At 36.7% G+C, this 21,034-nt stretch overlaps 1 protein-coding gene across 1 annotated transcript in view; it reads right to left on the bottom strand.

Moving 5' to 3' along the window:
* Window positions 1–20,708, bottom strand: part of DNAH1 (dynein axonemal heavy chain 1) — a 225,215-nt gene extending 204,507 nt beyond the window's left edge. The window contains exon 1 of the mRNA XM_087954929.1: window positions 20,446–20,708. The gene's annotated coding sequence lies outside the window, so the exon portion shown is untranslated. The remainder of the gene's footprint in view (window positions 1–20,445) is intronic.
* Between the last annotated feature and the right edge of the window lie 326 nt (window positions 20,709–21,034).

The raw sequence follows: 21,034 nt of genomic DNA, 5'->3' as shown, positions 1-21,034 counted from the left end.
CGGTCGGCTCCAAGGAGCGCAGTTTGGAACAGGCAGAGAAGAAAGAGGAGGGTGGGGGGGCAAAGTTCCAACTCCCCCTAACGCTCCCCCAAGTGCGAGAAATCTCGCTAAGGCAACAATTTGGACCACACTGTTAACGCAAGGAACAAGGATTTAAAGAAAACGGCAAACCTGATAGCAATCAAGAATAGGAACCTGAAACGGCCAAGGAACAGAATTAGCTGCCTGTCTCGTCGAAGGCTGAGCTAAAAACTGGGGGAACGCAAGGAGGAGGAGGGCGTTCCCTCAATTATAGCTCAGCCTGTACGACATGAGATTGGAGCACCTCCCAATCTATGGATGCTCGCAGCAGTTCTACGGAGAAAAGCATACCTTTTCCCATAAGCTAAAGATGCTTCCCTCCATGCATAAGCATTGTGTTGAAACAATTAAAAGCTGGACATAGCCTATAGGCTTCTAAAGTTTCTGTAGATACATATGTCAATGCATTTAGGGAGTCAGCTAAGGTGCTAAAGCAGCAGATACGATATAATATGAAGAAGTGAGAAAATACATTCACAAAACAGAAGCACATAATTGCAATAGATTTGATACATATAATGTAGCGGTTACCATGATAAATTATATGAAAGTATTCAAGAAGAAAGTCACCTAATGGCTGTGATGATAGCATTTCTATAGAGATTTAATTATGTATGTTCATCAGCAAGCCAGTTTGATCTGGTGGTTAAGGCACCAGACTAGAAGCTGCGAGACCATGAATTCTAGTCCCGCCTTAGCCATGAAAGCCAACTGGGTGACCTCGGGTCAGTCACTCTCTCTCAGCCCAATTCACCTAACAGTGTTTTGTTGTTGTGGGGAAAATAAGAACATGAACAACCATATAAAGGAGAAAAGTCTGTAGGGGATAAAAAGACAATAGAAAGTGAAGATAATGAATTCATGTTTTGGATTCCAAAGAAAAAGAAATTGTGTTCATGGATGCTAACTAGACATTCTGGGACTGGACAGAACTTTACAGCAAGGTATATTAAATTCACCAAAGAAAGAAAAAAATGTATTTGGAAAAGAACTAGGCATAGTAAACCATTACATATACCCTGGCCAACAGATCTCAGCGGAAGGTGATACAATAAAGAAAATTGATCGGTGTGTTAAATGTGGTTGGCAGGCATTTGGCAAACTAAGCACAATTTTCAAGAACAACCTCCCCCTATGCTTGAAAAGTTTTCAATAGTGTGTGCTACCTACTCTTACATATGCTGGCAAAACATGGATTACTAACCTCACAATCAATAAAAAAAAACTACAAGTGGCTCAAAGAGCTACAGAAAGATACATCCTTAGCATTATAAGACAAGATAGAAAGACCTGCACATAGATTAGAGAACAAATGAAAATATAGGATACCATCAAAAGAGTAAAAGAATGGAAATGGAAATGGGCTGGTCACATACCAAGAAGAACTGATGGCAGGTGGACCAAGGCAGTCATAGAATGGTTCCCACTTGATAAAAGTGCCCACACCTAAAGTAAGGTGAATCAATGACGACATCAGCAAGTATTGTGGGCCCAATTGGCAAAAGCAAGCTCAGGACCGTATTGACTGGAAACAGGTGAAAGAGGCCTTCTTCTTGCAGTGGATAGACAATGGCTAAAATGACAGTGATGATGATATTATTGAATTTGCAAGCAGAGTTAAGTTATTGCCAACATTTATTTTATTTATTTTAATTTTTGCCTATGGTCAGCCTCACTCACCTACAACACATATGCTTCAGTTACTCCACAAATTCATTTGGAATTGTGATTGATTATTTTGTATACTTATCCAAAGTGATCTAGATCTTCAATGGTTACTTGACTGAAAGTTACTTTTACTTATCATATTCTTCAGAAAGGAGACCATGTGAACCCTATTCACACAAAAAGAAACTATAGCTCAACCCACCAAAAACATAACTAAAAGACAGACCAGAAATAAAAGTTCAAATAAGCAAAAAACTAGTAAGAGAACACCTGTCTGATCTTGATGAAAACAAATCACCAGGGCCTGATGGATTACATCTCAGAGTTTTAAAGGAGCTGGCAGAGGTCATCTCAGAACCACTGCACCATATCTTTCAAAAATCCTGGAGCACTGGGGAACTACCAGAGGACTGGAAAAAAGCTGATGTGGTTCCCATCTTCAAAAAACGGGGGGAAAAACAGACCCAAGAAACTATAGACCAATCAGCTTAACATCAATACCCGGGAAGATACTAGAAAAGATAATAAAAAAACAGATCTGCCAACGTCTAGAAACAAGTAAAGTAATAACTAGCAGTCAGCACGGGTTTGTTAAGAACAGATCATGCCAAACCAATCTTATTTCATTCTTCAACATAGTCACTAAATTAGTAGACCAGCAAAATACTGTGGACATAATATATTTAGATTTCAGCAAGGCATTCGACAAAGTAGACCACAACCTACTTCTTAGTAAGCTAGAAAAAAGTGGAATAGATAGCACCACCACTAGATGGAGTCACAACTGGCTGACAAACTGTACTCAACAAGTAGTCCTTAATGGGTATAAGTCTACATGGAGGGAAGTAAGCAGTGGGATGCCACAAGGCTCCGTCTTAGGCCCAGTACTCTTCAATATCTTCATTAACGACTTAGATGAGGGAATAGAAGGGGAACTTACCAAATTTGCAGATGATACTAAGCTGGCAGGAATAGCTAACACCCAAGAAGATAGGCTCAAGATCCAGATGGATCTTGACAGACTAGAACACTGGGCCATATCTAACAAAATGAAATTCAATGTAGAGAAAAGTCCTACACTTAGGCAAGAAAAACCAAAAGTACACATATAGACTGGGTGAAACCAGGCTCAATAGCAGTAACTGTGAGAGGGATCTTGGAGTCTTGGTGGACAACCAGCTAAAAATGAGCCAGCAGTGTGCAGCAGCAGCCAAAAAAGCTAATGCAATCCTAAATTGTATTAACAGAGGGATACAATCAAGATCAAGAGAGGTACTAATACCACTCTATAAAGCCTTAGTAAGACCACACCTAGAGTACTGCATCCAGTTCTGTTCACATTACAAAAAAGATGTTGAGACTCTAGAAAAAGTACAGGGAAGAGCAACCAGGATGATTAGGGGACTAGAGACTAAAATATATGAAGAACAGTTACAGGAACTGGGCTTGGCTAGTCTAGTAAAGAGAAGGACCAGGGGAGACATGATAGTAGTCTTCCAATATTTGAGGGGTTGCCACAGAGAGGAAGGGGTCAAGCTATTTTCTAAAGCACCTGTAGGCCAGACAAGGAATAATGGATGGAAACTGAACAAGGAGAGAGATTTAACCTGGAAATAAGGAAGAACTTTCTGACAGTGAGAACAATCAACCAATGGAACACCTTGCCCTCAGAAGTTGTGGGAGTGCCATCACTTGAGACTTTCAAGAAAAGATTGGACTGCCATCTGTCAGAAATGGTGTAGGGTCTCCCACTTGGGTAGGGGGTTGGACTAGATGACCTACAAGGTCCCTTCCAACTCTGATTATCTGTTATCTGTTATCTATTATGAATGCCACTAATTATTCTCAGAATCAGCGGAGTCAACAGGTATACAACTTCTTGTTTAAAGTGCATGAGTACCTTACTGAATATTCAGTACTTAAAGTGCTTGAATATACTGTGCCTTTCAAACAGATTTTCAGACATACATAGGTAGATGCTATGAATGCTGAATTAAGCAAAATGTTGAATAGTGGTATTGCAAAAGTAGAACACAAAAATACAAGTTGGATATTGAACATGTTGATTGTACCAACAAATTGAACAGCCTACACATTTATTTTCCCTCCTTGAAGTCTGTTCTTGAACTGCTTAGAAATGAATGGGCATAGACCGGTCAGCTGTTTTAACAAAAAAACCATGCAGTCCATTTTTACCTGATGCTAATTCTTGATCTTCTTTGCCCTTTTCTCCATTTCTGCTGTTATTACAAGTTGTGTGTGTATGTATGTATGTATGTGTATATTTGTGTGTCTATGTGTATATGTAGAGAGTGTTACAGTCTCTCCACTGATGGATAGGTAGAAACATTTATGATTTAACTGAAATTGGAGATTCTACCGATAGTGTGCAATTTAAGCTTCATATCTATCCAAAAGGACCTTGACTATGTATCAGAATGGCCAATCAAATAGCAACTTCAAATCTCAACAAATAAATGTTCTGTCTTACAGATTGGCAAAAAAATAAAAATAAAATAAAATACAAGCTAAATAGTCAAGACCTTGTTGATGATCCAAACTCTGTCAAGGACCTTGGAGTACTCATCTCTAATGATCTAAGTGCTAGAGCCCATTGCAACTACATAGCCAAAAAGGCATTAAGAGTTGTTAATCTAATCCTACGTAGCTTCTTCTCTGGTAATATTACACTACTAACTAGAGAATACAAAACATTTGCTAGACCTATACTTGAATACAGCTAATCAGTCTGGAACCCATATCATGTATCTGATATTAACACAACTGAGAAAGTCCAGAAATATTTCACAAGAAGAGTTCTCCGCTCCTCTACTCATTGCAGAATACCTTATGTCACCAGACTTGAAACTCTAGACCTAGAAAATCTAGAACTACGCCACCTTCAGTCTGATCTAAATATAGTATATAAAATCATACATTGCAATGTCCTACCTGCAAATGAATACTTCAGCTTCAATCATAATAATACAAAAGCACACAATAGATACAAACTCAAGGTTAACCGCACCAAACTTGATTGCAGAAAATACGACTTCAGCAACAGAGTGGTCAATGTTTGGAATACTCTACCTGACTCTGTGGTTTCTTCCCCAAACCCCCAAAACTTTAATCTTAGATTGTCTACTATTGACCTCACCCCCTTCCTAAGAGGCCTGTAGGGGGAGTGCATAAGAGCACCAATTGTGTCTACCATCCCTGTCCTATTGTTTCTTTTTATTTTTTTTTATAAGTATCCATCTCACGTATTCAAAACTATGTTTATTCTTATACCGGTATCTTGTAAGTGATTGACAAATCAAATCAAATCAAATGAAATCAAATCAATCAATCAATCAATCAATCAATATGTTGATCTTCTTGATTATAGCTGTTATTTGCTGCTTTATTATTTCCAGTGCTTCCATGATTTTCCTTGTTTCTAGGTGATTATTCTTGATTGGGTATTTGTTGGTTTTCTTGTTCTTCAGTTTTTCTTTCATCTGTTCTAATTGCTTTCATTTGATCCTAGCATGCTGTTAGTTTCTAATCTGATCTTCTAATTTGGCCTGTTTTCTGGTTTGCTGATTTTGTATCTAGTTATAACTGCAGCCGTGCTATACATTAGCTAGTGCTTATATTTCATATTACAGTATTTACATATTTTAATATTTGTACTGGCCGTGGTGGCACAGTGGTTAGAGTGCTGTACTGCAGGCCACTTCTGCTGACTATCAGCTGCCTGCAATTTGGCAGTTTAAATCCCACCAAACTCAAGGTTGACTCAGCCTTCTATCCTTCCGAGGTCAGTCAAATGAAGACCCAGATTGTTCGGGGCAATATTATGCTGACCAGTGGTGGAATTCAATTTTTTTTACTACCAGTTCTGTGGCCGTGGCTTGGTGGGCGTGGCAGGAGAAGGATACTGTAAAATCTCTAGTCAAAGGTGGTATTTGCTGGTTCTCCGAACTACTCAAAATTTCTACTACCAGGAGAGGGCAGAGCTGGCATCGCAACGATACGGCATACGATCTTGGAGGTCTGAGATTGCTGCCGATATCTTTGCTCCTGGATGGTCCAAACGGATCTAAATCGTCCCAAAGAGATGGTGAATGTAAAGAGTGCATCCTGTCGATCCCAGGGACACCGCAAAATCTCTGGTAGATCCAGGAGAAGCTCTTTTTGCCAGCGGCAAAGAGGTAGCCATTAAAGCTGCTGAAGTTGGGATAGCTCCGAAACAAAAGAGAACGGAAAGAGAAAAGTGTGCCAGTTTGGTGAGAATTTTTTCTTTATTTTAAGATTTGAAGGGACACCTTAAGGAAAAGAAAGAATCTGTAAAAGTTTTGACAGAAGTGATTAAGCAGCGATTTTAAACAGGAAGTCAAAGTAATTTTTTTTTTCTCATTGCTGGATTTTTTACACATGATTTTAGATTTTGAAACTGGACTGTTGTTTTTTTTTCTTCCACCTATTCTTTCTTTCCTTTTTGACTTTATAATATTTTAGGCTAGAGACTCCCTTCTAGTCATCTTTTTAAATATCTTTTTCCCTTTTTAATTAATTTTTATTATATCTTGTTTGGAAAAGGAGGGGGAAAGTGAAAGCAGAAGAAACTTTGTAACACTGCCAACTAGAAGCTTGGAAATATTCTATCTCTTTTTTTTCTTGACCAGACAAAGCAGAGAAAGAACTGAGACTTCTTTTCAAGGACATTGCCTGTTTGATAAGATAGAGGGAAGGGCATGGGAGAGTATTATTGCAGGTGCTCTTCTTGGTTTCTATCAACAGCTGGAGTCTGGTGTTGAAGTTTATAGAAAAAAAAGGTGATAAGACTCTGGAGAAGAGAGTTATAAATTTTAACAAAAGCCTTGGATAACCAAACAAGGTGCAGTGTGCTCTTTTTACTTTTTTTAAACTGGGCTATTTTTTACTTTAACAAACCCCCTCCTTACTAGCTTACTTTTTGTAATAGCTATTTGGATCTTTGGCCTTTTGGAACTTGTTTTTATCTTTCTTTTTGTTTTTGAAGTCTAATATTTACGTTTGCATTTTATTTTAAAGGAAAAGCTTTAGTATTAATGATTTCCTTCCTTTTTCTTTTCTTTTTTTTTAAGGGAGTAGTCTCTTTTCTTTTTTCTCTCCCCCCTTGTATTTTTTTTCCTATTTACCTTCCATATTGGTATTTTTTTCGTGGCTTTCTTTTTTTTGTTATGGATCCTTTTATACCTGAGACTTTTTAATTGGATTAAGGTGTTGAAGAACCTGAAGAACTTTTCTTTTCTCTCCTTTAGTTTTTTATTTTTTATTTTTCTGCCTGTTCCAGGATTTAACAATTTTTTCTTTTTTTGTGTGTTTATGGTCTTTTCTTCCATTTTTGAGTTTTTACTGCTATCTAACCAATCAATTGGATTAAGGTATACAAGAACCTGAATAATTTTTTTCTTATTATTATTATTGTTATTACTTGGCTTCTTTTCCCCCCACTATTTTTACTTGGAATTACAATTTGTTACTTTACAAGTGGATTAAGGTCTAGAAGAACCTGAAGATTTTGAATTGCTCAAAATGAGTAGGAAACTAACAGCCCCTGGTTCCTCAACTTCTACTTCTTGCTCTTCACCATCTGGAGGACAACGCTCAATACAGACGATGTTACAGCAAGAAAAAGAACAGGAAAAAGTGACGCTGCAGATGATTATGCAAGGAATTCAAAATATACAAATAAGAACAGAGAATATTGAAAAGAACACTGAACAAAGAACAGGAAAAACCGATGAAAAGGTGGAGAACATTCAACAAATGATGATGAAGTATGATGAGAGATTCCAAAAAATTGAAGATAAACAAAGAGATAAGAAGATTGGAGATATTGATAGCAGATTAACTGTGGTTGAACAAGATAAAATTGGGATGTTGAGATGGGAGATGGACAGATCAGAATTTTATCTCAGATTCCAAAACATAGAGGAAGAAAAGGGACAAAACCTAGCTGAGATAATGATAGAAATTTTGGCTGAAGCTTTGGAAATAACTAAAGAGAAGATGATGGATGGAATAGATGAGGTTTATCGAGTCTTCACAAGATATGCAATGAGAAATAGCTTACCAAGAGGAGTTCACATCAGATTTACAAAGAAAGCCATTAAAACGCAAATATTGCAAGTGGCAAGAGAGAAAACATTGAAATATAAAGATAAGGAGATTGTCGTCTTGAAACAAGTACCGAGAAGAGTGAGAGAGATGAGAAGAGAATACCGATTTCTGACTAAAATTCTACTTAAAAAAGAGGTGAATTATAGATGGCTGATTCCAGAAGGTTTAATGTTCACATGGCAAGAACAGAGACATAGAATTGACTCAATTGAGAAAGCTTAATTATTTTATACAGAATATTTTGGAGGGAAAGAGGAGGAGGCAGAAAAAGAAATGTCACTAATTGAATTTCAAGAGAACTGCCAAATAGCAACTGAAAAGGAAGAGGGTGCAGTAGGCGGAAAGGTGGAAGTCAAAGAACAACATGAACCAAGATCTACGAGAGCTGCTAAACCTAACTACAAAATATAACCATGGAAGAGAAAAAATTGTTTACAATTAATATAAATGGACTTAACTCAGCTGTTAAAAGGAAAACTTTCCATAAATTAGAGAAATTAAAATTTGACATAATTTGCCTACAAGAAGTACATATTAAAAAGCAGCATGAACAATTGCTGATACAACCAAAATTAGGGAAAATATTTACTTCTTTGACACAATGCAAGAAAAGAGGAGTGGTTTTATACATTAAAGATATTATCCCAGCGAAATTGATCTATACTGATGACGATGGAAGATTACTAATGGTGGAAATAATGGACAACAATATGAAAACACTCCTGATTGCAATCTATGCCCCGAATGACAATCAAGAATAATTTTATAGAAAATTACATATGAAAATAATTGAACTGGACTATGCTAATATAGTTATGATGGGAGACTTTAATGGAATTGTAGATAATAAATTGGACTATACAGCACAGAAAACAACAAAGCAAAACAGACTCTCCTAAATCCTTTTTTAAAATGATAGATGAAATAAATTTAAAAGATACATGGAGAGAGAAAAATGCTAAAATGAAACAATACACCTTCTACTCAAATAGACATTTATCAGGGTCCAGAATAGATATGATATGGATGTCAACAGAATTGTTAACTAATTAACTAATATTCAAGAAATAAATATTGAAACAAGTACTTGGGCAGATCACAATCCAATGACAATTAAATGGAAAGGACAAAGAAGATCTAGATGGATGTTAAATAATACTATATTAAAGGAAAAAGACTTCATACAGTAGATGGAGAAAGAACTGATTTTCTTCTTTAGAGAAAACAAAAAAGAAGATACAACAATGCAGAACGTATGGGATACAATGAAGGCATATGCCAGACGCTTGATAACAGACTATACAAGGAAAAGAAATACCATGAAAAGACTAGCCTCTAAGGCATTAGAGGATGAGTATAAAGGACTTGAAAAAGAGCTACAGAAAATGGACATTAAGTTAAAAATGGATATAATTAAACATAAAATGGGACTAATGGAAAAAGAAGAACTAGCACAGAAAATCAGAGGTACGAAACAGAACTATTTTGAAGAGGCAAATAAACCAGGTAGATGGTTAGCATATAAATTGAGAAAGGAGAAAGAATCAAGGAAAATATTGCAATTAATAGATGACCAAGGCCAAGTTTGCTATAGTAGTAAAGAGAAAAAGGAAATTATACGAGACTATTATGGGAAACTATACACACAAGAGAATATTGATGAGGAAAGAGTTAACAATACTTACAGAATGCTAATTTACCCCAGATACTTACAGAGATAGAAACAATGTTAGGAAGCAATATAACGATGATGGAGTTAACCGAAGCACTTAAGAAGCAAAACAATAGAAAGGCACCAGGCCCAGATGGACTTCCAGCAGAATTTTACAAAACACTACAAGAATCATTGAACCTTCCATTGCTAGAAATTATGGATGAAGTTATGTTAAAGAAGAAGATACCCAAATCATGGTCAGAAGCTTATATTATACTTGTTCCAAAACAGGAGGCCGATCCATTATAAATCAAGAACTATAGACCTATTTCCTTACTAAACGCAGATTATAAAATTTTTGCTTCAATATTGGCAGAAAGGCTTTAAAAATACTTAAACAATTTTATCCACCCTGATCAAAATGGATTTCTGCCAAAGAGACAAATTAAAGACAATATGAGAGTAATCCTGGACACCTTGGAATACTACGAGGTACACCCTGAAAAGCAAATGGCTTTGATATTTTTAGATGCACAGAAGGCATTTGATAATGTGAATTGGCGATTCATGTTATTACAGCTGGAACAGATGGGTTTTACTAAAAAATTTATTCAAGCAATAGAAACTATATATCATAAGCAAATGGCAAAGGTAATGATAGAGGGAGAACTGACAGACTCTATCGATATAAGAAAAGGAACAAGACAAGGGTGCCCACTATCACCTCTGTTGTTTGTGTTAACCTTGGAAGTGCTAAATAGAAATATTAGAGATGAAAAGAATATAAAAGGGATGAAAATTAAAAAGGAAGAATTTAAATTGCAAGCATTTGCAGATGATCTGGTTTTCATTTTAGAAGACCCACTAGAAACAGCACCAAAAGTGATAGAAAAGATAGAGGAATATGGAAAAGTGGCTGGTTTGAAAATAAATAAAGATAAAACAAAGATCCTGACAAAGAATATGCTATCAAGACAAAAGGAAAAACTGGTGGATGTACTGAAAGTTCAGGTCACGAATAAGATCAAGTACTTGGGGATACATTTGACAGCAAGATGTAGTACACTAAAAGAGAATAATTATATCAAACAGATAGTGCTAGATTTGGTGAAATGGGAAAATTTACAACTGTCATTAATAGGGAGAATATCAACAATCAAGATGAATATACTACCCAGAATTTGATATTTGTTCCAAACAATTCCAGTTAGGCTTGGAAAATATTATTTTGAAGATTTAAATAAAATTGTGTTGAAATATATATGGCAAGATAAGAAAGCAAGAATAAAGTTAAAACTTTTGCAAGATGCCAGAACAAGAGGAGGATTTGGTTTGCCTAATTGGGAGTTGTATTACCAAGCTACAAATCTGATGTGGGTTAAGGAATGGATAACATTAAGAAATACTAGATTGTTGACATTAGAAGGTAATGATCTGTTGTTGGGGTGGCATGCTTTTCTATGGTATAAAGGAACTAAAACACAGGGGTATTTTAGAAGACATTATATATGGGAGTCTCTGTGGTTAAATTGGGAGAAGACTAAAAGGCAATGTTATTTGAAAATTCCAGTCTGGCTATCGACTATTGAAGCATTTTCTTATCCTATAATATATAAAAAGGAACAAACAGATATGGTGAAATATTGAATGAAAAGGGTGAACTTAAATCTATGCAAAAATTAGAGGAACAAGGTATAAAGATGAATTGGTTTTCATATGCGCAAATACATTCAAGGTATGACAAAGATTCTAAAACAGAAGGTTTCTGTGATAAACTGACTGATTTAGATAAGATTTTGACAGGTACTGATGAAAATGTGATTAAAAATTATATGGATATTTATTAGAAATTAAACTAGAAGAACAAGTTAAAGAAACCATGATTGCTTGGGGGAAGAATTTTGGATATGGGATTGATCTAGAGAAATGGCAAAAATTGTGGTCTCAAAATTATAAAATGACAATGTCAACAGCATATAAAGAAAATTTGTATAAGATGTTTTACAGGTGGCATTTCCCCCCCACAAGAATACCAAGAATGTTCAAGAACAAATCCAAAAAATGTTGGAAATGTCATCAGATACCAGGCTCATATTACCATATGTGGTGGACTTGTGCGGATGCCAAAAAATATTGGACTAAAATCCACATGTGGTTGGAAAAAATGACAAAAAAGCATATAGACTTGAAACCAGAGATATTTTTATTGGTAGTTTTGCCTGAAATATATAGTAAAGAATTGAAATACCTGATTGTAAATGTATTAACAACGGCTAGGATTGTATTTGCCAAAAACTGGAAAAATGAGAAAATACCATTCCAGGGGGAAATCATTAAGAAAATATTGGAATGTGTTGAAATGAGTAGTTTGACATTTGAAATCAGAGAACAAGATGATAAACAATTTTTTAAAATTTGGGATCTATTCTATCAATGGTTAGACAATAAAACATGGTAATGAAACATGTAGATTCTTAGAAAATAATAAATATATAAAGATGTATTCTTTTCTTATTATATCTACAAAATGATCGTAGGATAGATTTGAGATGATAATATGAACTGTCATAAAACAAATTAAATAAAATATGGATTATTTCATAAAACATGAATAAAAGTATAGTCAAATGATTAACAATGATATTAATGTACGTAATATTTGATTGAAAATATGAGTATATATACAATGTAATTGTAATTGATGACTATGAAATGGAAGCACAAAACAATTTGTAAATCAACCAACACACTGTATGTATATATATGGAAGATGGCTTGATGTTTTTATGTTTTGTCTGTCTGTCTGTCTTAAAAACCAATAAAAATTATTTTAAAAAAATCCGCTACCAGTTCTCCAGAACTGGTCAGAACCTGCTGAATACCACCTCTGACACTTACTCTGTAAACCTCTCAGAGAGAACTATAAAGCACTGTGAAGCTGTATATAAGTGCTATTGCTATTGCTGCTAGTTGTTTCTTTACAACAAGCTTCAGTTAAGGCAACCTTATTGGTGTTTTTGTGCTGTTCTAGATGCTCAATTATTCTGTTTCAATTCCTTTTTTTTTAGTTAGAAGGCTTTATTCTTTCTGTCTGGTTTGTAAATGAAAACAATTCAATAAGCTATGCTGCTTCCTCTACTGCGGACTCCCCCTGGCTTGCCTCTACTGTCTGATCTACTCTGGCAAAGCTTCCGATTTCTTTGCCATGTGGGGTAGATCTTTGCAGTTTTTCCCATTCTGCTTCTGTGAATACTTTAATCTGTATTATAAATTGATGTCGATCTGCTAGCTTCTGTTGTGTTATTTCTGAGTCTGGATGTTTTCTTTCCAGAATTAATGCATTCTTTTCTTCTTATCCTCCTCTTGTTGGACTTGTAATTTGTAATAATTTGTAATTTGATTTGTAACAACAGATCACTATTTCATTGTTGTCTTTGTATATCTGAAACAGGTAAACAACTTTTCTTCCAGTAGTTCTGCAGCTGCTGGCCCTCTTTGCACAGTCAATAGTCCTGTGTCATTTGTCACTAGATAGCCAGGAACTCCAACACCTCGCAAAGTTCTTGTTGATCTGAGCAATGAACAATCTGGCATGGGTTTTCGTAAATTATAAATACTTATATAGTATATAGGAGAGGAATTCTTCATTTTGCTCCTCCGATGAACATGCCCAGTGTGGTTGAGCTTCTAGCATAACTCATCCTCTTTGGAGCAGGCAAGCCCCATTTTTAGTTGTTATATTATTATATTTACAATTAATATTGATTAATTATAAATTATTATATCTGCTTTGCATTAATCTGGGGAGGGGCATAAACAAGGCTGTACAAATAGATAACATTTTGTGGTTCTATGCAAGGTGCATCTGATTTGCTAACATAGATGCACCAGATGTTTTGGCAAATAGAATTGCCACCAGAATTTCCCCATTTGAAAAATCACCACAGATATTATAGGCTTGATCAAGTCCTATTTAAACTCTCAAAGGATATAAACTAAATAAAACAAATATCATTTTGGTTTTGAAGAGGTTGTTATAAGAGCATGTTATCTCAGCTGAGGAAATTAAACCTGATTCAAAGAAGGCAGAAGTTATTCCGCAAGTTCAACTCTTGAAAATCTGGGTTTGCTGGTTCTTTTCTAGCTACTGTAACTTATTGTATGACAGTTATTCTTAATTAAGCAGACCCACTCTGACTGCTGATTAAAAAGGGAACCACTTGGCACTGATCTGCAGCAGCTGACTCTGCATTTCAACCACTGAAAAATGAGTCCATTAGGCAACCTTGCCTGGCTTATTATAATCTCAATATAACAACTTTTGTGGTGACTGATGGTAGTCATTTGGAAATTGCTTCCATTTTGCTCTAGACTCGGGAAGATGGATCAAAGATGCCTTTTGTATATGCCAACTGCGCACTTTCTTCCTTACAGCAGAGGATTTTATGGATTAAGCACCAAACTTTGGGCTATAGAAGATTTTAATAATTATGCTCACTTTCTTCCTTAGAGCAGAGGATTTTATGGATTAAGCACCAAACTTTGGGCTATAGAAGATTTTAATAATTATCTGTACAGACATCAATTTGTGCTGTTAATAAAACACAATTTCTTTGTACACATTCTTTAATCATACTAAGCCATCATTTTGCCACCTTGCAGCGACCATCTTATTTAAATATTGCAGCCATACAATTTTTGTTGTTCAGTGCATTTCAGGAGAAATGAACATCTCTGATTGTTTATTGTGTCTTAAATTACCTGAATCAGGATCCAATATATTAGTGAAACTGTAGATTCATCAAATGCTCAAGAAGCCCCTCCATCTGTTTTCCAAATTTGGGTTTGGTTTTAAAGCCAATCAGGATTTAGATCCTAATCCTGATGCAACTACTCAGTTTCTCTGACACTATGGTGGCTAGAAGAAAAACTGTTCAATTGTAGTGTCCTAATTATGGAATTTTCTCCTTGGGAAGATACTAATTGTTTCCATCCTGTGTTTGCTTAAACAAAAATTCAAAACATGTTACTTAACATAAGCATCCACAAGGTAAACAACTTCTCTAGAACTAAACTACCTCATAGGCTGCTTTTTAAAATGAATTTTAATTTTTGTTATTTGCTTGTTTTTACTGGAAATTGTTTCACTGCCTTATTATACACCATTCTTCACAAGAATAGTAGTAATGAAATATATATGCATGCATGGAGAGAAACTTCAAAAATCTTTATTTTACCATTTATTTAAGGCTTGGAGAAAGAAAACAAGCAAGTTATTTGAAAGGAGCATGTTTTTCTGCAACTTCAAAAAAAGCCTTTGCTCTATCTTTCATTTTCCCTCCAATGTTTCATTTTTAAACTATGTGCCTTTTGCTATTTTTAAATGCCCGAAGGCAAGAGAATGAAGGCAGATTACCGTATATGACAAAAGTTCCCAATACCATTTTTTAAAAAAATGTTTTTCAGATCTGATTTTTGCACATTTTTGTCTTTGTTTTGTGTAATGGCTGAAAATATAGGCTGGAAAAAAAATGGTCTGCTCTCGTCAACTTTCTTTACAATCTTGAAATTTCTTACTTTATTTTATTCTCTGATAATAGTTTATTGCCTGAGTTCAAACAAGTGTTTTTGTGTTTTGAGGTCACCTTCTATCTTCCTTCTGTCTTTGGATTCATGAATTTATTTATCAAATTCCTAATGCCATCAGACTCCATAACAACTCTAAGTGGTATATATTAAAATCAAGTCAGAACAAAATAACAAGTAAAAAGGTACAATAAATGTTCAGAAATATCAATAAAATAACCTAGACATAAATATTCCTACCAGAGGCCTACCACATACCTAGGAAGAATTGGTTTTTAAGGCCTGTTTATGAAAGCCAGGGTAGGAGCCATGCAAATCTCTGGGGAATGTTCTTTAGGTGCTATGGCAGAAAAGGTCTATTTCTTCAGTCCCATAAGATGACACTATGTAATTGATGAGAACTATAATCAATTACATATTCCTGATGGGAACTTATCACATTATCACACAGCAGAGGCATAAACTGTAAGAGACAATTTCTCATGGTGACAAATTCTATGTTAGATAGTCCTCATTTGACGAACCTAATTGGGACCAGAATTTTCATCGCTAAGTGAAGTGATCATTAGATGAAACATCACTTAACTGAGGAGTCTCCAGAAAATCGCATTTTTCTCCTGCCAACAATGCTCTTTGGCAGCATGGTCCCTGGGTTTTGAATTTGGAATAACTCATGACAATCCTCGAAAGTCTGTGTACCTGTACTTGCCTGGGAAGAGAATCCAGTGGATCACAATTCTCAGTAAGCAATGCCAGAGGGTCAGGTTTCCATCTTTTCCAATAGTTTTCTAGGTTCTGTAGGCATACCTCTGTTTTAACATCATGTTTTGAAGTTTCTTTTGTCTTGGTCTGTATTTTTAACTGTTAAATGTTTGGATGAATGCTGATTTATCTTATATCCCCTTCTCATATTACAAAATGAATTTTCATAACACTTTCTCTTTTGCTACATGGAAGTCAGTGGCATGAGAACTTTCCTTTGATAGTGAAAGTGTATTTGATTTTCAACAAATTTCTACTGTAAGGATTTGGTATTTTACTTGTTCTTAAAATAATTTTGTTGTTTTACTCTATTTTACTCTAACAATATCTTGTCTTTTTTTTCCTTTTTAATTTTTTCCCTTTTTACTCTCCACTGTGTGCATCATTATATGTTTCTTCTGTGCTTACTTTGGTATGGAACATTTACTTATTTGTCCTTGACAAAAATGCTTATATTTTGCTTATATTTTTGCTTTTAAATCTATCTATCTATCTAAAAGCAAAATACCACTCATGCATCATCACAAAATCTCCAGAACCGTAAAGCCTACAAACTTGAAATTTGGCATATATGTTCCTCTTGGCTTCTAGGTGCTCACTAAGAAAGGATTTTTTGAAATGACCATTTCATATATTATTATTAATACACTCTCATGCTAAGGAGTTCTATTCCCCCTCCCCAACTGAAAACAAATCTGTTCCAAATGCAAAAATAAAAAAGATGAGGAGTTTCAGTTTTAGTACAGAACAGTTGAGCTAAGCCATGCCCAGGCTCCTTGCTGTCTCCTTCTTGCTCACACAGCAAATACTGTTTCAGTTTCCAAACAGCCCTCAATTCTCATACACTGACAGTCTGCTAGCCAGATGAATACCGATGGATGTTGGTAGGCAGAGGCAGAACTCCCCCCCTTATTTTCCTCCCCATAAACTAAGCCCAATCACAGTTTCATAGCGAAGCATGGGTATCAAGCTAGTTGCTTATATTTTGCATCTATTAAGAAACTAAGACTATGTTAATATTACAGTAATAATAAATTATAATAAATAATGTTTAATAAATAAATAAAACATCATATACTATATATTCTTCACAATGGCACCAAAATAGATACAAAAGAAGGGCAGGAGCCCAATGATTTTAGTGTTAAAACCTTGGAAATTTTTGAAAAACTGCTTTTCAAAACTATTACTGTTAATACGTATTTATCAGTATTCAACAGGGTGGACAATCCAGAATATGTTTAACTTTATTACTTTGTTTTTAATGCATATTTTTCTGGTTTTATGTTGTTTTATTATTGTTTCTCCCCCCCACCTTTTTTTTCCTTTCTTTTTTCTTTTTTGGAGTTTGTATTTTAAGTTTGAAAATAAAATAAAAATTGTATTAAAAGGAAAAAAACCCATATAACGGCACTGCTTTTCTGATAGTCCAAATTGAGGTTGTTTGATGATTACCATACTGTTATTAGGTGATGACCTCATGCTTCTCCTGTTCTGAAGCTGTCACTTCCACTTCAACTCTCCCCCACCTATTCCCTCCCCCCCCCGATCTCTGCCCTTTTGGCTATCCCGCACTCGGCCACTGCTGCCCCCTCACTGCCTTTAGATGACTTTTACCATTTTCTTCCTCCTGCTGTTGAGGCACATCTGGCCTTATCAGCGGCTTTGCAAGATCTTCACAAAAGCTTCATGGAGGCCTTACAAAGGCTCAGCTGCTGCCACAGCATAGCAGGAAGAAAACTACACAGGTCACATAGGTATGGTGGGCGAGGTCACAGATAGGTAGCGGAATGTAGGGTGGCCAAAAAGGCAGAAATGTTGGCAGACAGGCAGTTGGGGAGACTTAAAGTGCCCCCTGCAGTCATACATGCAGGCAGGCTGCCAAGCACCCAATTTTAATTTTAATTGCTGCAATGGCCGTAACTCTGAGGATCATCTGTAACTACCATCTGTTCAGCACCAACATGACTTTGAACAAATAGTTAATAAGCAAGGATTATCTATTCTATACTACGAAGATATTAACCAGCTGTACTAGTGTACAGGAATAACTTTGGGAGACAGGAGGAAGAGCCACTGACTAGACAACTGTCACACATGACATATGTCAGCCTACAGAAACAGAGGGGACGTACAAAGTATTTCAGAAAGGACCATCCTTAGTTTTCTAGAAAGTAAAAGTAAGTAGAGAAGAAATACTTGAAGACATGCAAGATGTTAGCCCTTTGAGGTAGTCCAGACAGGAAGTACAAATCATGAGTACTAACTCTACTTTTTTATAAGGTTACATAAATAGAGTCTTCCAAGTCTAAAAGCTTGTTGTTCTTCCTCTTGTCTTCTAAGGTCATCTCCACATACCACTATATCGAGAAACCAACTGGAAAGCAGTGCAGCTCACAAAATAAAGATATTCCATATTGTGACATGTCCATGTGACATTCTGGATAAGCAGCAGCTTCCAACCAATTTTCAAGGGAAGCCCCATGTACAGTGTTCCCATAAAGGCATGATATTTAATTGAAATGCATAAAATGTTTAAGATATAAACGATTGTTAATATTAATGATTAGAATATGGTATACTAGCGAAATTTCTTGTGAAATGAGAATTGAAGTAGAAGAAGGAGGTACTTTTTAATGAAATAATGAGCTATAATATATGATGAGGGATATAATATATAACTATGGAAAATAGGGCTCCCATAAAAGTATGTGACTTAATTGAAAAGTAATGATTTAAATGTTTAAGATATGAATGAATATTAATACTAATGAATAGATTTGTATTATTTTTGATAATATAGTATAATTTTAGAATGTACCAGACAGAATCCCAATATATGTCATGTGTTTTATATTAAGTATTATGAATGTAGGGGAAAGAGATAAAGGCATCATACTCCATATAGTGTACAGGAGAAGTTTTTTCTTTTTTTTTTAAAGAAGGAAAATAAAGGGCTGGCTGGAATAGAACAGACAAAGAATAATAAATATTATGATATGAATTGAGAGGAGATAAATAAAATAAAATAAAATTGAGAAAATTTAAAGGAGAGAAGACATATAGAAAACTGAAAATGTTAATAAGATATGAAATGGTATGTAAAATGAATATGAATTTGAATTTGTGTCTGTACCAAGAGTTTTAACCCGGGACTAATCAACTTTCAGATAAGAGATTTTTTATGCTTTTATGTTTTGTTTTATGTGTATCTATGTATTGTTTGTCTTGAAAATAAAACTTGTTTTTTTTAAAAAAAAAAAAACCTCATGGCACACAAAATGAATCTATACAAAGGTTTTCCTGGCCCCCAGATTTTGAAGTCACTTCCTTCTTGAAAAACAGTGCTGTAATGCTCCAAACCACACTGGGCCAATATTTTCTGAATATTTTCTTCTGCCTAGAACTGATAGCAACAGTCGTGATCTTGGGCTCTGCCAGCCATATGTTGATTTGGCCATACTCTGCTTTGGACCCCACCTATAGGGCATTACTTGCCAGATCCTTCCTTTAACTTGGGTTGATCTGTGACTGAATAAATCCTCAGACAATAGCTGTTTCAATAAGGAGCATCTTTCCAGCATGGGCTCTCACTTTAGCTTGTATTGAATAATACCAACTCTGCAAAATGGCTCACAACATACTGGACCACAATGTCTTTGGCTTGCTTGTGGCTTAGGGTCTTGAAGGAACTAGGTCCTTGTGCTTTGCAAACTATGCTTTAGCCCGTTATGGAGAACCCAACCCACGGTGCCTTATTCAGCAAGCTATTGTTTACTTATTTATTGCAGGAACATACAGGCAGTCCTCGACTTACCACCACAACTGAGCCCAACGTTTCCTGTTGCTAAGCGAGACATTTGTTAAGTGAGTGTTGCCCCATTTGGCGACCTTGCTTGCCACCTTTGTTAAGAGGATCGCTGCAGTGGCTGAGTTAAGCAACACGGTTGTTGAGTGAATTTGTCTTCCCCGAAGTTGACTCCGCTCCTCAGAAAGAGACCTCAGGGCACTGAAACTGCCACAAATAGCAGTCAGTTGCCAAGCATCCCAATTTGGATCACCTGACCATGGGGAATGCTACAAGGGTTGTAAGGGTGGAAAAACGGCCACGTGCCACTTTCCCCCCCCCCAGTGCCGCTGCAACTTCAAACGGTCACTAAACGGACTGTCGTAAGTCGAGGACTGTATTGCCCGACTGCTCAGCTGTGCTAACGTGCACCCGCCTGTTAGCTTTATAGGCTCCGTGACCCAGAGAAACCACAGACCCGAGAGGGCCTTAAAGCGGCCTGACCCGCTTCCCGCTGTGCCCTCCAGAGGGGCTGACCCACCCCACACACCCCTCCTCAAAACACCCCGTTGCAACGTCCACCCAGACCGGCCACCGGCCGGGCTGCCCTCATGACCCCACAGACCGGCTGGGTGACCGATTTCAGACGGCTGCTCTAAAGGCTTTCGGACGGAGCCCGCACGGCACCCGAGTCCCACCTCCAGAAACGACGCGACCCCCACTTCCCAGCGCCCTTCCCAGCCCCGCCGATACCCACCGAGCCTGCGGGCTTCCCTTCCTAAGCCGGGCCAACCGCTCGGTCTCCAAGCTCCAGGACGCCCGCAAGGGTTGCTAGGGGGAAGCGGGGGGCTAAACCATTCCAAGTTTCAGGCTTGCAAGGCCGGCGGCGCTCCTCTTTTCCGGAGCAAAAGTCATAATCTCCGCTCCTTTCCTAGTCTGACTTTAATTCTCAGTGATTTTACTCGGCGACTTTAATTCTCTTTAACCCCTTGGCTTGTACTCTTCTCTCCGACGACCGTTCCCCCTCTTCCCCCCCCCCCGGCCAAGAAATTGGTTGCTTCTTAATAAAAGCGAAGAGCGCTGGCGATTGGCAGGCCGGAGTTTCCGAGCTTCAAAGGCTTAATCGGAAGTTGCTGCTCTCTTTGCCCCTCGGGTATTTGCTAGCAGGAAGAACTATTGGAGTTGGTGAAGTACCTGCCGCGCTGCTAAAAACGCTTGCAAGGCGATGCGATGAACGTGGGAGCTGCAGTTCGAAGTGGGTGTGGAAAATACAGTGGCGATAAACAATGCCCAGACTACCAAGTAATTGCACTTATTTCATATCCTTTCATACTTAATGTCAAGAT

This window comes from Notechis scutatus, chromosome 2, assembly GCF_049901735.1.
Source record: "Notechis scutatus isolate UNSWTSFEM ecotype Mainland chromosome 2, rNotScu1.2, whole genome shotgun sequence".
Lineage (NCBI taxonomy): Eukaryota > Metazoa > Chordata > Lepidosauria > Squamata > Elapidae > Notechis > Notechis scutatus.
The sequence above is the reverse complement of the archived record's forward strand: the minus strand, read 5'-3'. Positions and strand labels throughout refer to the sequence as shown.